Here is a 16,592-nt window from a genome sequence, read left to right on the forward strand (position 1 = left end):
CTCTGGGCTGCTGGTTTAAAATGCAAACCCTGAACCTTATTTATGCATGGAAATCAGTATCACTTGGGTAGAGTCTCAGGCAAGTACCACAGGAGATCCTGTTGCTAATATTTGAGAATCATTGTTTGAAATCCTTTGCCAGAGTATTAGGCCCCAATCCAGAATGCTCCAGGGCCCAGGCAGCAGGCTGGACAAGTGAAGCTGGCTGGGAAGGCAATAGGGAGTGGTGGGGACCAAAGCAGACCATGGAGTGCAGCCCAGTGAAAAGACTGAGCATCTGGCTAACTGGCAAGAGTGTGCTGTCAGCAGCGTCCAGCGTTACTAGATCTCTTTTTTCCAAGAAACACCAGAAATCTAAAATTTTTAATCTCCTAATGTAAAAATGTTGGTGATTTACTCAAAAAATATTTAAGCTCTATGCAAACTAAATAACACATATCTGAGGGTAACGTTTAGTCTACTGACCACCATTTGCAACCTCTGGCATGGACTTAGCTGAACACCCAGAGTCTGTGAGGGCTGTGATTCAAGGGCTCTGTAGCTCAGCAGAGCCGTCCCACTGCCCGCATTCTCATCACATTGCCATGCCTTCAAACAATGGCTTCCTCTTCAGAAATCCTCAAATATCCAGCCTCTATTTCCTCAATGAAAATTTCCTCTATTGCCCTTTAATGGTATGATGTGTCCACGGTGTCCCTTTGTCCCTTCTGGGGAATTAGCTGAGCAAGAGAGGAACATTTAGCAAAGGTGAACTCCAGCTGAGAGCACGGTGGCACAGCATGCCAAGGGTCCCTTCGTCAGCTGTGCAGAGCCCACTGAGGCTCCAGGACATTTCCTTGGACCGTATCACCTCTCGCTCACTGAAACCATTACAGAGCGGACAGCCAGAGAGCTGTGAGCTGAGCCCGGCCTGGAGCTGGAGAGCAGGAGAACTTGTGCAGACAGCCTTTCCATTCCACAGGGTTTTCTCCTTTTCTGGGGACTCTCTGTGGCTCCCAATCCAGCAACCGGGCCAGCGGCCCCCAGAGCCAGAGACGCAGCTCCAGTCCCAGCAGCTCCACTACCCCACTGTGTGATCCTGGGCCAGTCACACCCTCTCTGCACCACCAGCTCCTCCCTGTAGCAGGAAACCATTGTCATTGGTTCTGTAGCAGCAGAACTTTTTTTGAAATTTGAATGACATTTTACAGCAAAACCCAAATATAAAACAAAGCAATACAGAATTCAGTTCTTCCAAGACTGGTGGGGACAGGTCCGTGCTTGCCAAACATCTCACAAAGCCATAAAGCTCCAGGGAACAGAGTTTGAAAACCATAGGGTTTGCTTATTTTCAAGCAGTTTTTCCAGTTTGGAGACTTGTTTATTTTTCCAGTTTGGAAATGCAGTGTGTAAGATGTTTATAAGCAATTTCCTCTAAGCTTCCCACTGGTTTATATTTTAACTATAACTGTAAGGAAGGCTACTTTTCCAAGATATTTACTAAAGCCTCCTGGTTACACAGAACTGTGCTAGATGTTATAAAGAGCAATAGCCACAGCCTCCAATTCCCAGGTATTAGGATTGTAATTCTGGAAGGTAAAGAGGAAAGGGATTCTGGACAGATTCTAACCTAAATTTTATGATCTATTCACCCATGACCTCTTTTTATTAAACATACAAATCTTGCAGACTGTGAGTCTGAAGTCATTTCTGCCCTCTGATTTGAGAAAACTTCTGTCCAGCTTGGCTTTCTGTAATTTATATTATGAGAACAATAGGGTTCTTTTTTTCATGTTCCAAATAAAAATTATATATAACAGTGCGTTGTCGGCCTGGCTTTTTCTAAAACACACATAGGGCATACCAGAGAGTGTGATAAATTCCTCTGCTCTTTCCCACTCCCTGTTCATTGAGAATAACTAATCTAATTTATTCTTCCTCATTTATGCTTAAGCCTTGGATTCCTTAGAAATGTGAAGACATAATACAGGGAGTGAGGTGAGGTGGAGGGATTGGTGGGGGTATAGATGAAGCAAGATTAGCCCTGAATCGATAACTGTTGAAACTGGGAAATTGGAATATATAGATTCTTTAAATATTCTCTCCATGTCTGTATGTTTTGAAAATTTCCATAATAAATGGTTAATGTGAAGCTGATATGACCTGCGTGTGGGTTGTAACTGAGTATGTCACCTAACCTAGGAGCACTTTGCACAACACCTTCATTTGTGCAGCGGAGACTGATCTTGGCTCCAATAACTAAGTCTCCACTCCCTCATTCCAACCATTCTGTCACAGCAGAATCTCACTCTGCGCCCCCTGTGGACAGATGAGGAAAGGCAGCAGTCCGAATCCCAGCCAGACTGGAGGAGGCCCCAGACTCTGGGTGCGTACTCCTCACCTGCCTCCTGCTAGCAGCAGAGGGGGCCGAGCCTCACCACTGAAAGTCCTCTGTCGCCCTGAGCACAGAGGGCTAACGCTCCGCCCTTGGGCTGATGGGATAGGGTCTCCTTCCGGCAGTGCTGCCTTTCAGTCTCACACCTTCCTGCTGACTTGGGGCAGACCAATGTCATGGACAGGTTTTGGTTCCTGAGTGTATTGTAACTGACTCAGATTATGGAAAATTGAGAAGCGATGACATCTGGCTTCTGCCTCCAGGTTGGAAAAATTCACCTGTATCCTGGGTGGTGGAGAAAAAGAGAAAAGCTTCTATAGCACTTGATGCATCAGAGGATGGGTGGTGTAGCCTCGAGGGGGAGAAGAATCAGAGACCCAGACAATGGGGGCAGGAGCAGGATGACCAAAAGGACGGACACCTGAATAATCCATCTGTGAAAAATGGCCTCCAACGAATTAAACATAGAAAACCTCTTTCAGAGAAGATAATCTTATTGGATAAACTTGCAAGATTTTTCTGGCCAGCTTCTGCCTCTCAGAGCTTAAATTAAAAGCTGTTTAGCAGATGGCAGTTTGTGAGTCACGGAGTTGGACTCTCTGGCAACCACGTGTGCTTTTGGTTTCCCAGGGTATCCTGACCACATATGGCCCTAGAAGAGGCATGAGAGCTCTTTATTGGCACACATTAGAGAGCTCCTCTCCTGCCTTAACACACAGATGACAGGCATTTCATTGTAACCATCAAGGGTGGTTAGCAGAAGGGACTTTCCAGATACTTCAGGAATTCAGGGCACTGGAAGCCATAACATACTGGAGCTACAAGGGAGCTTGATCATCTTTGTTTTACAGAATGGGGAAACTGAGGCTTAGAGAGGTTCTGTAATTGCTCTAAAGTCACCCAGCAAGGGAGAAGCAGTGTTAGGACCAGTCTCATTCTTACTTACTATAAAAACAACTTCTCTATTTATCTTGGGGACCTATTGCCTGATACCCATGGAACCCCTAACGGATGTTTTACCAATGATCTGACAAACTGGTCAGGAGAAGGGCTTGAAAAGGTCACTTTGTCCACCTTGCTTTAGCGCTGGACAAAACCTCTGAAGTGGAACTTCATTGCTCCTCTCTTCAAAGCTTTCTAATAATGTTGAAGTTGCAGCTGCCCTTGAGTGTTGTCAAAGAGAAGCGAAGCTGGACACTTGTTAAAGGCAGTAAGACAGATTTTATTCAAAGCTACTATAGTAGGGGAGAGACCTCAGCTCAACTACACCAAAGCAAAAGACAGGGGGCTTTAATGAAGTTGCCTGAATCAAGAATCTACTCTGAGCCTAACTCCTAAACATGTCAAAAGATCATAAAATATTTTTGTTGTGATAGCGTGTGTGTTAGTGTATACCCAGATGTGACTGGATGGTTGACAAATGCGCAATTAAAAAACAGTATCCAAGCTCCACGAATGTTTTGTATAAGCAGCACACCCTTCTTCACTTTTCTAATGACAAAAATAATTGCAGGAGAGGCAGCCCCTGTTGGCAGAGGGTGAATCTCCGGAGAAGGATGTAGCTTTGAGCTGCTGTGAGCACCCACCATTCACAGCAGCTGGTGGCTTGAATACCTCCTGGAGTAGCAGGGATCTGGCTGGGGGGCCACCTGTCTCTACTACAACACTGAACTGGTTCTTGAAAGAAGTCAGTGTTGATTACATGGGATATGCAGTAGGGGGATGGTAGGGCATTTCAGGGCCAGTTACAGGGGAAGAGACCATGACACATTCAGGAAAGATAGTGGGTTTGAGGTATCTTAGTCATCTCAGGCTGCTAAACAAAATGCCATAAATGGGTGGCTTATACACAACAGAAATTTATTTCTCATTGTTCTGGAGGCTAGAAGTCCAAGATCATGGCGCCAGTGTGGGTGGGTTCTGACAAGAGCCCCCTTCTGGGTTGCAGACTTGTTTTCTTGCTGTGGAGGAAGGAGGGTGAGAAAGCCACCTGGGTCCCTTTCATCAGGACACTGATCCTGATCACCTCCCAAGGGCCCTGCCTCCTAATACCCTCCACTGGGGGTCAGGACACAAACATTCAATCCGCTCCACTACAAATGGGGTAGACAGAATACTGGATTTTAAAAGAAGGGGCTGTGTTCATGGCAGTGGTTAAAATCAGCAGGTAAGGACCTCTCTCTGTCTTGGATCAATGATGGTTTCCCTTCTCCAACCTCAAGGGAGGCTGGAGATACAGTCATTGGAGAAACTGAGCCCAGGACTGGAAGAGAGCTCTGACCAGGATACACAGGATGGTCAATTGAAAGAGTGTGACATTGACTCCACTTCACAAGGTTGTGTGAGTTTCTGCCCCAGTAGTAGGAGATACTTGTCAAATCTCTGGAGCCCAGTTCTTTGAGGAGGCATTTGATCTGTCCACCTGCAGTCAAAGGCCCGAGAGGCCCCAGTGCAGTCATTCATCACCCTGCGACTGCTCACAGAGCCTGTCACTCGCTGGGGGCTGGCCATGGCCCTGAATCTGTCTTCTTCTAGCCAAGTTGGCTGCTCAGGACAGCGAGGTCTGTTTGGCATTTGCAAATTGATAAATTAGTGTTTTGTCCTGTTTTTCTCCTTTCTTGAGAAGTATTTCCTTTTGGAAAGATGGGCATTCTTGCAACTTTTTCTTCCCTCTGGGACCTCCATCTTCCACATGTTCTCAAAAATAATAGCTTAGTTTTTGCAATAACATTTGTCAACTCTTTAAGTCTCCCACTTTGCTGGTTTGAAATAACCATCTTCAAAGAACTTTGCCTCTATGGAGTTTAGTTTGACACACATCTTTCCACCTTGGTGTGTGATTATACTTAAATCTTTTGTAAGTGCATAAATGAAGTGCATGGACCAAGAATCTCCTCTGAACCTCACTCTTGAAGGTATCAAAAGATTACAGAAAGCTTTTTTGAGATAGTGTGTGTGTTTGTGTGTAGCCAAATGGGATTGGATGGCTGATAAGTACAAAATTGCTAAACAGCATCCAAGCTCCACAGATATCTTATATAAGCCATATACCCTTCCTCCCTTTTCTAATAACCAAAATAATTATTTTGTATCCTCAGGATCTTTTCTGATTTTCATTTTCACTTTGGTGGCTTTCCCACATACGTTTCAGGCTGTTACATTCATTCATGTCATAAATATATATAACCGTGGACAAGGTGCTCAGGGGTCTGGCTCACATTGAGCTTACAGTTTAGAAAGAGAAATAGACATTCAGCAAATCATTTTAAAAATATTTATGTAATCACATTGGGGACAGTTTTAAGAAATAAAAATGAAGTGGTGTTCCGATGATCTATTGTTGCATAACAACCATCCCAAACTTAGTCGTAAATCAGTAGCAATGGTCTATAGAACTCAACAGGGACAGCTCATCCTTGTTCTGTTGGGGTGGCTCAAAAGCTGGGTGCTGGACCTGTTTGAAGGAACATCACTCCCCTGCCGGCAGGTCAGCACGGCTGTCTGCTGGGACCTCAGCTGGCGCTATCAGATGGAACACACACATGTGGCCTCTCCATAGAGCCTGGGCTTCCCTCCGCGGTGGCTGGGCTCCCAGGGCGTGCACCCTGAGAGAGAGCACAGTTGAACCATATCATCAGAGTCTGAGTCCTGCACAGTTTCAAAGGGAGGGGAAGTAGACTGCACCTCTTGATAGGGAAAGACAAGGTTTTAAAACAGGATGTAGGATCAGAAATGAGGCTGTGGTGATTTTTGGAAAATGCAATCTCTCACAAGTGGCTATGAGAGCTAAGACCTTATCAGGAGGGATTTTTAAGCTGGGACCTGGAAGATGTGGGGAGAGAACATTCGAGACAGCGGGCCCTGGCTCCCAGGGAGCCCGGCTCTGGGGCAGCTGGTGGGAGCCAGTGCCCATGCAGCACAGTGAACGCTGGCAGCAATGGACGCGCCCTTGGCAGGGCCTTCGGGGGGCTTGGCCAGCCCACACTCAGCACCTGAGTTATCAACTGCTGCATAACAAACCGTCTCAAGCATACTGACAGAAAAGAACAGTATCGCTGATGATTTTCTCTCAGCTCCTGAGGGTTGCCTGGGCTTAGCAGAGCAGCCCCTCCTCGGCATCTCTCACGCAGCTGTGGTCAGATGAGGGCCGGAGCTGGAGTCACCCTGAAGCCTCGCTCACTCATGCACTGGATGCCTGGACTGGGAAGATGCGAATGGCTGGGGCTGGCACAACTGGCCTCGTGGGCGTCTTCTGCTTTCATTCCCTGCTCTCTCCATGTGTCCCTCCAGGGTAGTGGCTCCTGGGAGGCTAGGCTTCTTACAGGGTGGCTGATGGCTCCCAGAGCAAATTCCCCAAGACAAACCAGAAGTTGCTTGGTCTTTTCTCACCTGGGCTTGGAAGTCAGGTCATGCCTCTGCAGTCACACACAGCTCACCCTGGTGGTCACAAAAGCCCACCCACTTTCAAGGGGAAGGGACATAGACTTCTTGATGGTAAGAGCATTGAAGCATCTGCAGACATATTTTAAAACTACATCTAAGGTGACCATAAATCACTGTCAAAAGCAAGACATTTTTGAGAGTGAAAGAGGATGCTTTCTATGCATAAACTAGGACTGTTGTCCACACTAACCCAAGATATATGGTGGCCTCCACTACAGTGTTCACCAAGCTGTCTTAAATTCCTTTGCCTTTCTGACATCCACTGTGTCGTTTTCAAACATAATCTTCATGCATTGAAATTTGTTTAGAATTAATTTTCTTGTTAACTTCTTGCTTCTAGATCATAAATGTTATCTTGAGGTTGCTTTTTCATGATGAATCTGGAACTTGGTAGCTAGGAATCTTGTCCCACAGTATCTCCATGCAAACTGGGAAGCTTCTGGATATAAGTGCTTAGGACACCTTCTCTCTTAGATGAGAGAAACCTAAGCAATGGAAGAATTTGCTTCAAGAAATGCTTCTTAAAAAACATCATTTTTTTGGCTTAGTGGTAAAAAACACAGTAATGACTCATCAGTTGAAATCAAATCCTTCATCCCCAAAAAGTGTTTTTATAAGTGGGTGTTATTTTTTTTCTTTCCCCAAAGGCAAACTGCATAATATTTGGTGCATCTCTTCTCTGAGCAATATATTCCATTTCAGTGGAAAGTGACAGCTTCAGACTTGAGCCAATAACATTTTATTTTCAGAGTTGTGTGTGATACTTTCAGCCAGGGGTCTGTGTTTGCCTTCACCACTACGTGGAGTTCAGCCACGAACTCCAGCCCTTTTCCTTCTTTCCCTTTGGTCAGTCACTAACCTGTTTTTCCGAAGACCCCGGAGCAGAATGAACACCTAGAGGGAGGATTTGGAAACAGCATCTGGGTGTGAATAAAATGGCAAGTTTATTGTCCTTTAGAGTCCACCACAGTCGATCTCTCTACTCATCCCCACTCACCTTTCAAAAATTCCAACAGAAAACATTTCCTGTCTGTTGTTTCTTTCCTGCAGCTACAAACTCTGCATCATCACTGAAAGAAAGCACTATGATTTATCTCCCATCCATGAGAGAAAACATCTCATTCCATTCCACTTGTCTTCTTGGAAGTTTCCACAAATATCTCCTTGCTAGAAAACAAAAATGCAAGACTTGTATCCATTTCTGTTACAGACTGAAGTACACAGGAAACTTTTATAAGTCCTAAACTATCCCCTGAGCTTCAGGAATTTAGAGGGAATTTAAGAGAGATACAACAGGGGAGTTAAGACTAGGAAACCCAGAGGTGGGGACACACAGGTAGAGTTCAAAGAACTGCCAGGGGCAGACGGCAGTGTCCAACAGCTGCTCAGAACCACACAGGACCAGCCCTTGGGCGACCAGCTGTCCTAGTTTGCCTGCTGTGGAAGGGATCCCGGGATGTGAGACTTCCCATTGACCAATCTAGAAAGTCCCAGGACTCCCTGGACAAGTCCTTCACCCTAACTGGAGTCCTCTTCCTTAATCAGTACTGCCCCCTGCCCTGCACAAAAACCCAGGTTCTGCTGCACAACAGGAGCTGAGGCCATGATGGCCTGGACGTGAAAGAGCAAAGCCAGAGGGACAACCAGCCACTGGGGCTTCTAGGTTCCAGGGACCAAGGGGTGTCTGGGATAAGAATGGGGCAGTGGTGGAAGTCAGCAAAACTGTTAATGGCTCAAAGGTACACAGGCAGAGCTCTGCTCTGCAAGGAAGGGATTGCTTAAGTTGGTAAAATGAACAGGTTGCCCCTGAGTTTTTAAGGTCCCTTCCAGTCAGCCTTCCAAAGGGTCCTTGGGAGTCAGGGGTGATCTGGGTCTCTGGCTGAGTCCCAGGGCCCCACCTCCGGTCTTCTCCAGGCCAGGCGCCCTCCCTCGCAGTCCATCCCTAGCAGTAGCATGTTAATTATTCAAGCCCCCCTCCATCCTCACTGGCCCTCCTACCCCGTGCTGCTTCAAACTGACAGAAGTCTGGCTGTGCCTCCTGGGCTTGTGTACCCACAGCAGGTTCTCTCCTGGTTGCTTCTCTCTTCAAGGAAAAAAAAGTCCAAAATTTGGAAATAAAGCACAAAAGATGCATGATTTTCATTGTCAAGCCTGCCTCAGAGTCACTTGACTTTCCAGAACAATGTAATTTTGACTATTTACTCTTAATCCATTATTTTACCTCTCTCTAAGATTAGCTGTGAATTTGTTGAAAACTATTAAGATACAACTGGTGTTACCCAATAATGTTACAAATGATTTTTTTCCTGTAGAGATAAAAATGACTTCTCCTTGTTAGAGATCATGACATTGAAGGTTATAGTTTTATTGCCTGGAAGAAAAGTAACCAGTTTTGCATCTCATTTAGTGATCTCATTCCACATTTTTTTTTCATGCTAACCATACATACATCAGTTCCTCTCATACACCTGGTTATCTCACTAATGAATCAAAATAAAATTTTGACATGTACTCATTATGTATGTGTATGAGAATTACGCTGTTTGAGCATTTAAAAAATTTTACTGAGGGTGGAGCCAAGATGGCGGTGTGAGTAGAGCAGCAGAAATCTCCCAAAACCACATATATTTATGAAAATACAACAAAGACAACTCTTCCTAGAATAAACACCAGAGAACATAGGACAACATCCAGACCACATTCACACCTGCGAGAAACCAGTGCTTCGCGAAGGGGGTAAGATAAAAGCCCCAGCCCAGTGGGACCCAGGTGCCCCTCACCCCAGCTCCCAGCGGGAGGAGAGAAATCAGAGTGGAGAGGGAGAGGGAGCCTAGGACTGCTGAACACCCAGACCCAGCCATCTGCACCAGAGCGCAGACACAGTGCATGCATGGGGTCCTGGATACTAGGGAAACAGGACAGCAAGACCTGTGAGTGGGTCTCTGAGGCCAGGGCCCAGGGACAAAGAAAAGTGAGCAGCTTTTTTTTTAAATTATTTATTTACTTTTTTTTTTCTTTGCAAGTGCTTTTTGGAAGTCTTAAAGGGACAGGGACCCCAAAACCGGATGGAAGCATCCCGGGACATTTACATCTGGGGATCTCTGGGCACTCTAACCCCCTGGGCAGCAGGGAGCACGGAGGCCCCTCACGGAGATAAATAGCCTCTCGGCCGCTCCCCCTCCAATGGGGCTCCACCATTTTGGAGCAGCAGCCCAAGCCAGGGCACGCACACAACAACAGCGGTGATAAACTCCTTGGCAGCCGGGCAGGAATCAGAAGCCCGGTCTGCGTGCAGCTACCCAGCACAAGCCACTAAACGTCACTGTTCTCCCAGGAGAGGAAGGCCACAAACCAACAAGAAGGAAAGTTCTTCCAGCCATCACTCGTGCCAGCTCTGCAAACTATCTCTATCACCATGAAAAGGCAAAATTACAGGTAGACAAAGATCACAGAGTCAACAACTGAGAAGGAGACAGACCTAACCAGTCTTCCTAAATAAGAATTCAAAATAAAAATCATGAACATGCTGACGGAGATGCAGAGAAATATACAAGAGCTAAGGGATGAAGTCTGTAGGGAGATTACAGATGCCCGGAAAGAGATTACAGAAGTGAAACAAACTCCGGAAGGATTTATTAGCAGAATGGATAAGATGATGCAAGAGGCCATTGATGGAATAGAAACCAGAGAACAGGAATGCATAGAAGCTGACATAGAGAGAGATAAAAGGATCTCCAGGAATGAAACAATATTAAGAGAACTGTGTGACCAATCCAAAAGGAATAATATCCATATAATAGGGGTACCAGAAGAAGAAGAGAGAGGAAAAGGGATAGAAAGTGTCTTTGAAGAAATAATTGCTGAAAACTTCCCCAAACTGGGGGAGGAAATAATTGAACAGACCACGGAAATACACAGAACTCCCAACAAAAAGGACACAAGGAGGACAAAACCAAGACACATAATAATTAAAATGGAAAAGATCAAGGAAAAGGAAAGAGTTTTAAAGGCAGCTAGAGAGAAAAAGCTCACCTATAAAGGAAAACCCACCAGGCTATCATCAGACTTCTCAACAGAAATCTTACAGGCCAGAAGAGAATGGCATGATATATTTAATGCAATGAAACAGAAGGGCCTTGAAACAAGGATACTGTATCCAGCACGATTATCATTTAAATATGATGGAAGGATTAAACAATTCCCAGACAAGCAAAAGTTGAGGGAATTTGCCTCCCACAAACCACCTCTACAGTGTATTTTAGAGGGACTGTTCTAGACAGGAGCACTCCTAAAACTAAACAGATGTCACCAGAGAAAATAAAATCACAGCAAAGAAAGCAGACTAACCAAATACTAACTAAAGGCAAAAAAATAAAATCAACTACCAACTAAAAGCAGTTAAAGGAAACACGAAAGAGCACAGAATAAAACATTTCAATAATCACCCTAAATGTAAATGGACTGAATGCACCAATCAAAAGACACAGAGTAATAGAATGGATAAAAAAGCAAGACCCATCTATATGCTGCTTACAAGAAACTCACCTCAAACACAAAGATATGCACAGACTAAAAGTAAAGGGATGGAAAACATATTTCAGGCAAACAACAGAGAGAATAAAGCAGGGGTTGCAGTACTAATATCAGACAAAATAGACTTCAAAACAAAGAAAGTAACAAGAGATAAAGAAGGACACTACATAATGATGAAGGGTTCAGTCCAACAAGAGGATATAACCATTCTAAATATATATGCACCCAACACAGGAGCACCAGCATATGTGAAACAAATACTAACAGAACTAAAGAGGGAAATAGAGTGCAATGCATTCATTTTAGGAGACTTCAACACACCACTCACCCTGAAGGATAGATCCACTGGGCAGAAAATAAGTAAGGACACACAGGCACTGAACAACACACTAGGACAGATGGACCTAATAGACATCTATAGAACTCTACATCCAAAAGCAACAGGATATACATTCTTCTCAAGTGCACATGGAACATACTCCAGAATAGACCACATAGTAGCTCACAAAAAAAGCCTCAGTAAATTCCAAAATATTGAAATACTACCAACCAACTTTTCAGACCAAAAGGTATAAAACTAGAAATAAATACTACAAAGAAAACAAAAAGGCTCACAAACACATGGAGGCTTAACAACATGCTCCTAAATAATCAATGGATCAACGAACAAATTAAAATAGAGATCAATGAATATATGGAAACAAATGACAACAATAACACAAAGCCCCAACTTCTGTGGGATGCAGTGAAAGCAATCTTAAGAGGAAAGTATATAGTGATCCAGGCACACTCGAAGAAGGAAGAACAATCCCAAATGAATAGTCTAACATCACAATTATCGAAACTGGAAAAAGAAGAACAAATGAGGCCTAAAGTCAGCAGAAGGAGGGATATAATAAAGATCAGAGAAGAAGTAAACAAAATTGAGAAGAATAAAACAATAGCAAAAATCAATGAAACCAAGAGCTGGTTCTTTGAGAAAATAAACAAAATAGATAAGCCTCTAGCCCAACTTATTAAGAGAAAAAGAGAATCAACACAAATCAACAGAATCAGAAACGAGAATGGAAAAATCACGACAGACTCCACAGAAATACAAAGAATTATTAAAGACTACTATGAAAACCTATATGCCAACAAGCTGGAAAACCTAGAAGAAATGGACAACTTCCTAGAAAAATACAACCTTCCAAGACTGACCAAGGAAGAAACACAAAAGTTAAACAAACCAATTATGAGCAAAGAAATTGAAACGGTAATCAAAAAACTACCCAAGAACAAAACCCCTGGGCCGAACGGATTTACCTCAGAATTTTATCAGACACACAGAGAAGACATAATAGCCATTTTCCTTAAAGTTTTCAAAAAAATAGAAGAGAAGGGAATACTCCCAAACTCATTCTATGAAGCCAACATCACCCTAATACCAAAACCAGGCAAAGACACCACCAAAAAAGAAAATTACAGACCAATATCCCTGATGAATGTAGATGCAAAAATACTCAATAAAATATTAGCAAACAGAATTCAACAGTATATCAAAAGGATCATACACCATGACCAAGTGGGATTCATCCCAGGGATGCAAGGATGGTACAGCATTCGAAAATCCATCAACATTATCCACCACATCAACAAAAAGAAAGACAAAAACCACATGATCATCTCCATAGATGCTGAAAAAGCATTTGACAAAATTCAACATCCATTCATGAGAAAAACTCTCAGCAAAATGGGTATAGAGGGCAAGTACCTCAACATAATAAAGGCCATATATGGTAAACCCACAGCCAACATTATACTGAACAGCGAGAAGCTGAAAGCTTTTCCTCTGATATGGGAACAAGACAGGGATGCCCACTCTCCCCACTGTTATTTAACATAGTACTGGAGGTCCTAGCCACGGCAATCAGACAAAACAAAGAAATAAGAGGAATCAGATTGGTAAAGAAGAAGTGAAACTGTCACTATTTGCAGATGATATGATACTGTACATAAAAAACCCTAAAGACTCCACTCCAAAACTACTAGAACTGATATTGGAATACAGCAAAGTTGCAGGATACAAAATTAACACACAGAAATCTGTGGCTTTCCTACACACTAACAACAAGCCAATAGAAAGAGAAATCACGAAAACAACTCCATTCACAATTGCATCAAAAAGAATAAAATACCTAGGAATTAACCTAACCAAGAAGTGAAAGACTTATACCCTGAAAACTATAAGTCACTCTTAAGAGAAATTAAAGGGGACACTAACAAATGGAAACTCATCCCATGCTCGTGGCTAGGAAGAATTAATATCATCAAAATGGCCATCCTGCCCAAAGCAATATACAGATTTGATGCAATCCCTATCAAATTACCAGCAACATTCTTCCACAAACTGGAACAAATAGTTCAAAAATTCAAATGGAAACACCAAAGACCCTGAATAGCCAAAGCAATCCTGAGAAAGAAGAATAAAGTAGGGGGGACGTCACTCCCCAACTTCAAGCTCTACTACAAAGCCATAGTAATCAAGACAATTTGGTACTGGTACAAGAACAGAGCCACAGACCAGTGGAACAGATTAGAGACTCCAGACATTAACCCAAGCATATATGGTCAATTAATATTTGATAAAGGAGCCATGGACATACAATGGTGAAATGACAGTCTCTTTAACAGATGGTGCTGGCAAAACTGGACAGCTATATGTAGGAGAATGAAACTGGACCATTGTCTAACCCCATACACAAAAGTAAATTCAAGCTGGATCAAAGACCTGAATGTAAGTCATGAAACCATAAAACTCTTAGAAAAAAACATAAGCAAAAACCTCTTAGACATAAACATGAGTGACCTCTTCTTGAGCATATCTCCCCGGGTAAGGAAAACAACAGCAAAAATGAACAAGTGGGACTATATTAAGCTTCTGTACAGCAAAAGACACCATCAATAGGACAAAAAGGAACCCTACAGTATGGGAGAATATATTTGTGAATGACAGATCTGATAAAGGCCTGACGTCCAGAATATATAAAGAGCTCACCCACCTCAACAAACAAAAAATAAATAATCCAATTAAAAAATGGGCAGAGGAACTGAACAGACAGTTCTCCAAAAAAGAAATACAGATGGCCAACAGACACATGAAAAGATGCTCCACATCACTAATTATCAGAGAAATGCAAATTAAAACCACAATGAGGTATCACGTCACACCAGTAAGGATGGCTACCATCCAAAAGACAAACAACAACAAATGTTGGTGAGGTTGTGGAGAAAGCGGAACCCTCCTACACTGCTGGTGGGAATGTAAATTAGTTCAACCATTGTGGAAAGCAGTATGGAGGTTCATCAAAATGCTCAAAATAGACTTACCATTTGACTCAGGAATTCCACTCCTAGGAATTTACCCTAAGAATGCAGCAATCGAGTTTGAGAAAGACAGATGCACCCTATGTTTATCGCAGCACTATTTACAATAACCAAGAAATGGAAGCAACCTAAGTGTCCATCAGTAGATGAATGGATAAAGAAGATGTGGTACATATACACAATGGAATATTATTCAGCCATAAGAAGAAAACAAATCCTACCATTTGCAACAACATGGATGGAGCTAGAGGGTATTATGCTCAGTGAAATAAGCCAAGTGGAGAAAGGGAAATACCAAATGATCTCACTCATCTGTGGAGTATAAGAACAAAGGAAATACTGAAGGAACAAAACAGCAGCAGAATCACAGAACCCAAGAATGGACTAACAGGTACCAAAAGGAAAGGGACTGGGGAGGATGGGTGGGTAGGGAGGGATAAGGGGGAGATAAGAAAGGGGGTATTATGATTAGCATGCATAATGTGGGGGCTGGGAGAAAGGGGAGGGCTGTACAGCACAGAGAAGACAAGTAGTGATTATACAACATTTTGCTATGCTGATGAACAGTGACTGTAAGGGGGTTTGTGGGGGGAACCTGGTATAGGGGAGAGCCTAGTAAACATAATGTTCTTCATGTAATTGTAGATTAATGATAACAAAAAAAAATAAAGAAAAGTGGGATTACTCCCTGGTAGGATAAAACTAACTGCAAATCACCGATTAACGCATGCTTTAAATATCCTTAATTTTTATCATTTAAAGGGTGTCAGATGATCAGCTATGGAAGTACATTTTTCTGATAATACTCCTTTCTCTTTAAAAAAAAAAAAAAAGCAGTTCCTGTGTGATGATCTCCAATAAGTTCTTCACAATGGTATAAAGGTCATATCAAAGTGTGGGCAAAAGGTTTGTTTGTGTTTATACAGATGATCAAAGCTTCATTTGGCTACCCAGAAAACGAATTAAGATACGATCTGAAGAAGAACTTCCAACATCAACATCCTCTGGAAGAGTCATTCCAGAAGAGGATCATCAAAAAACTTCAACAAAGATCCTGGCGCTGTTGCAGTTGTAGCTGCATTCATCCCACTGGTTCCTGGACTTGCCATTGGAATGAAGAAGGAGATATATAAGCTGGCCTGTGCATACAGTAAAACAACAAATTTGACTGGATCTATACTGTCAGAACTCAACCAAGAATTAGAAGAAGTGCAAGTTGCAGCACTCCAAAATCTTGCGACTATAGTTTATCTACTGTTAAAAGAACACATGGGATGTGAACAGTTTCCAGGAATGTGCTGTTTTAATTTGTCTGATTTTTCTCAAACTATTCAAATTCAGTTAGACAATATCCATCATATCATAAGTTTTCACAAATGCCTAGGGTGCCTAACTGGTTTTCTTGGTTTCGCTGGATATGGCTGTTAATTGTAGGTCTGCTTTGGTTATGTAGCTGTAATATTCCTATTATGTTAATGTGTGCATACAATTTAATTAGTAATTTAAAACCTATACATGCTTATGTTACACTACAAGAAGATATGTCAAAGAAATAATCAATCTTCCCATGCTTTCTTCCATCTGCTACTTCTATAGCTTCTCTTCTTCCTTCTTAATTACAACCCCTAAGTAGAATTCGTGCCTCATATCGAAATTACCAAGTATCATAATTCTTCCAAGTGGTAAAGATACCTCAAGACAAATGCTGGGCATAGAAGCCACAGGGCATAAATCTGCAAAAGAAGTAAAAAGCTAACCTTTTCAAACAATATTGCTTCTCTCTCACTTACCAACTTTACATTTCCCTGTATGGCCCCGGAAGATGACTGTTTAGCCAGAGACGGGTAAGATTCCTCAAGGGAGGAACAACCTAAGA

At 42.8% G+C, this 16,592-nt stretch overlaps 1 long non-coding RNA gene across 5 annotated transcripts in view; it reads right to left on the minus strand.

The window, feature by feature from the left end:
* Positions 1 to 392: 392 nt before the first annotated feature.
* Positions 393 to 16,592, minus strand: part of LOC108408715 (uncharacterized) — a 28,524-nt gene continuing 12,324 nt past the window's right edge. For 3 of the 5 annotated variants that reach the window (XR_012125415.1, XR_012125416.1, XR_012125414.1), the window contains 3 exons: positions 8,816 to 8,900; positions 7,815 to 7,984; positions 393 to 5,979 (listed from right to left, as the gene is read on the minus strand). This is a non-coding gene — a long non-coding RNA (uncharacterized lncRNA). The other 2 variants (XR_012125417.1, XR_001856058.3) reach the window with 2 other exon arrangements.

The sequence above is a fragment of the Manis javanica genome, chromosome 15 (assembly GCF_040802235.1).
Source record: "Manis javanica isolate MJ-LG chromosome 15, MJ_LKY, whole genome shotgun sequence".
Taxonomy (NCBI): domain Eukaryota; kingdom Metazoa; phylum Chordata; class Mammalia; order Pholidota; family Manidae; genus Manis; species Manis javanica.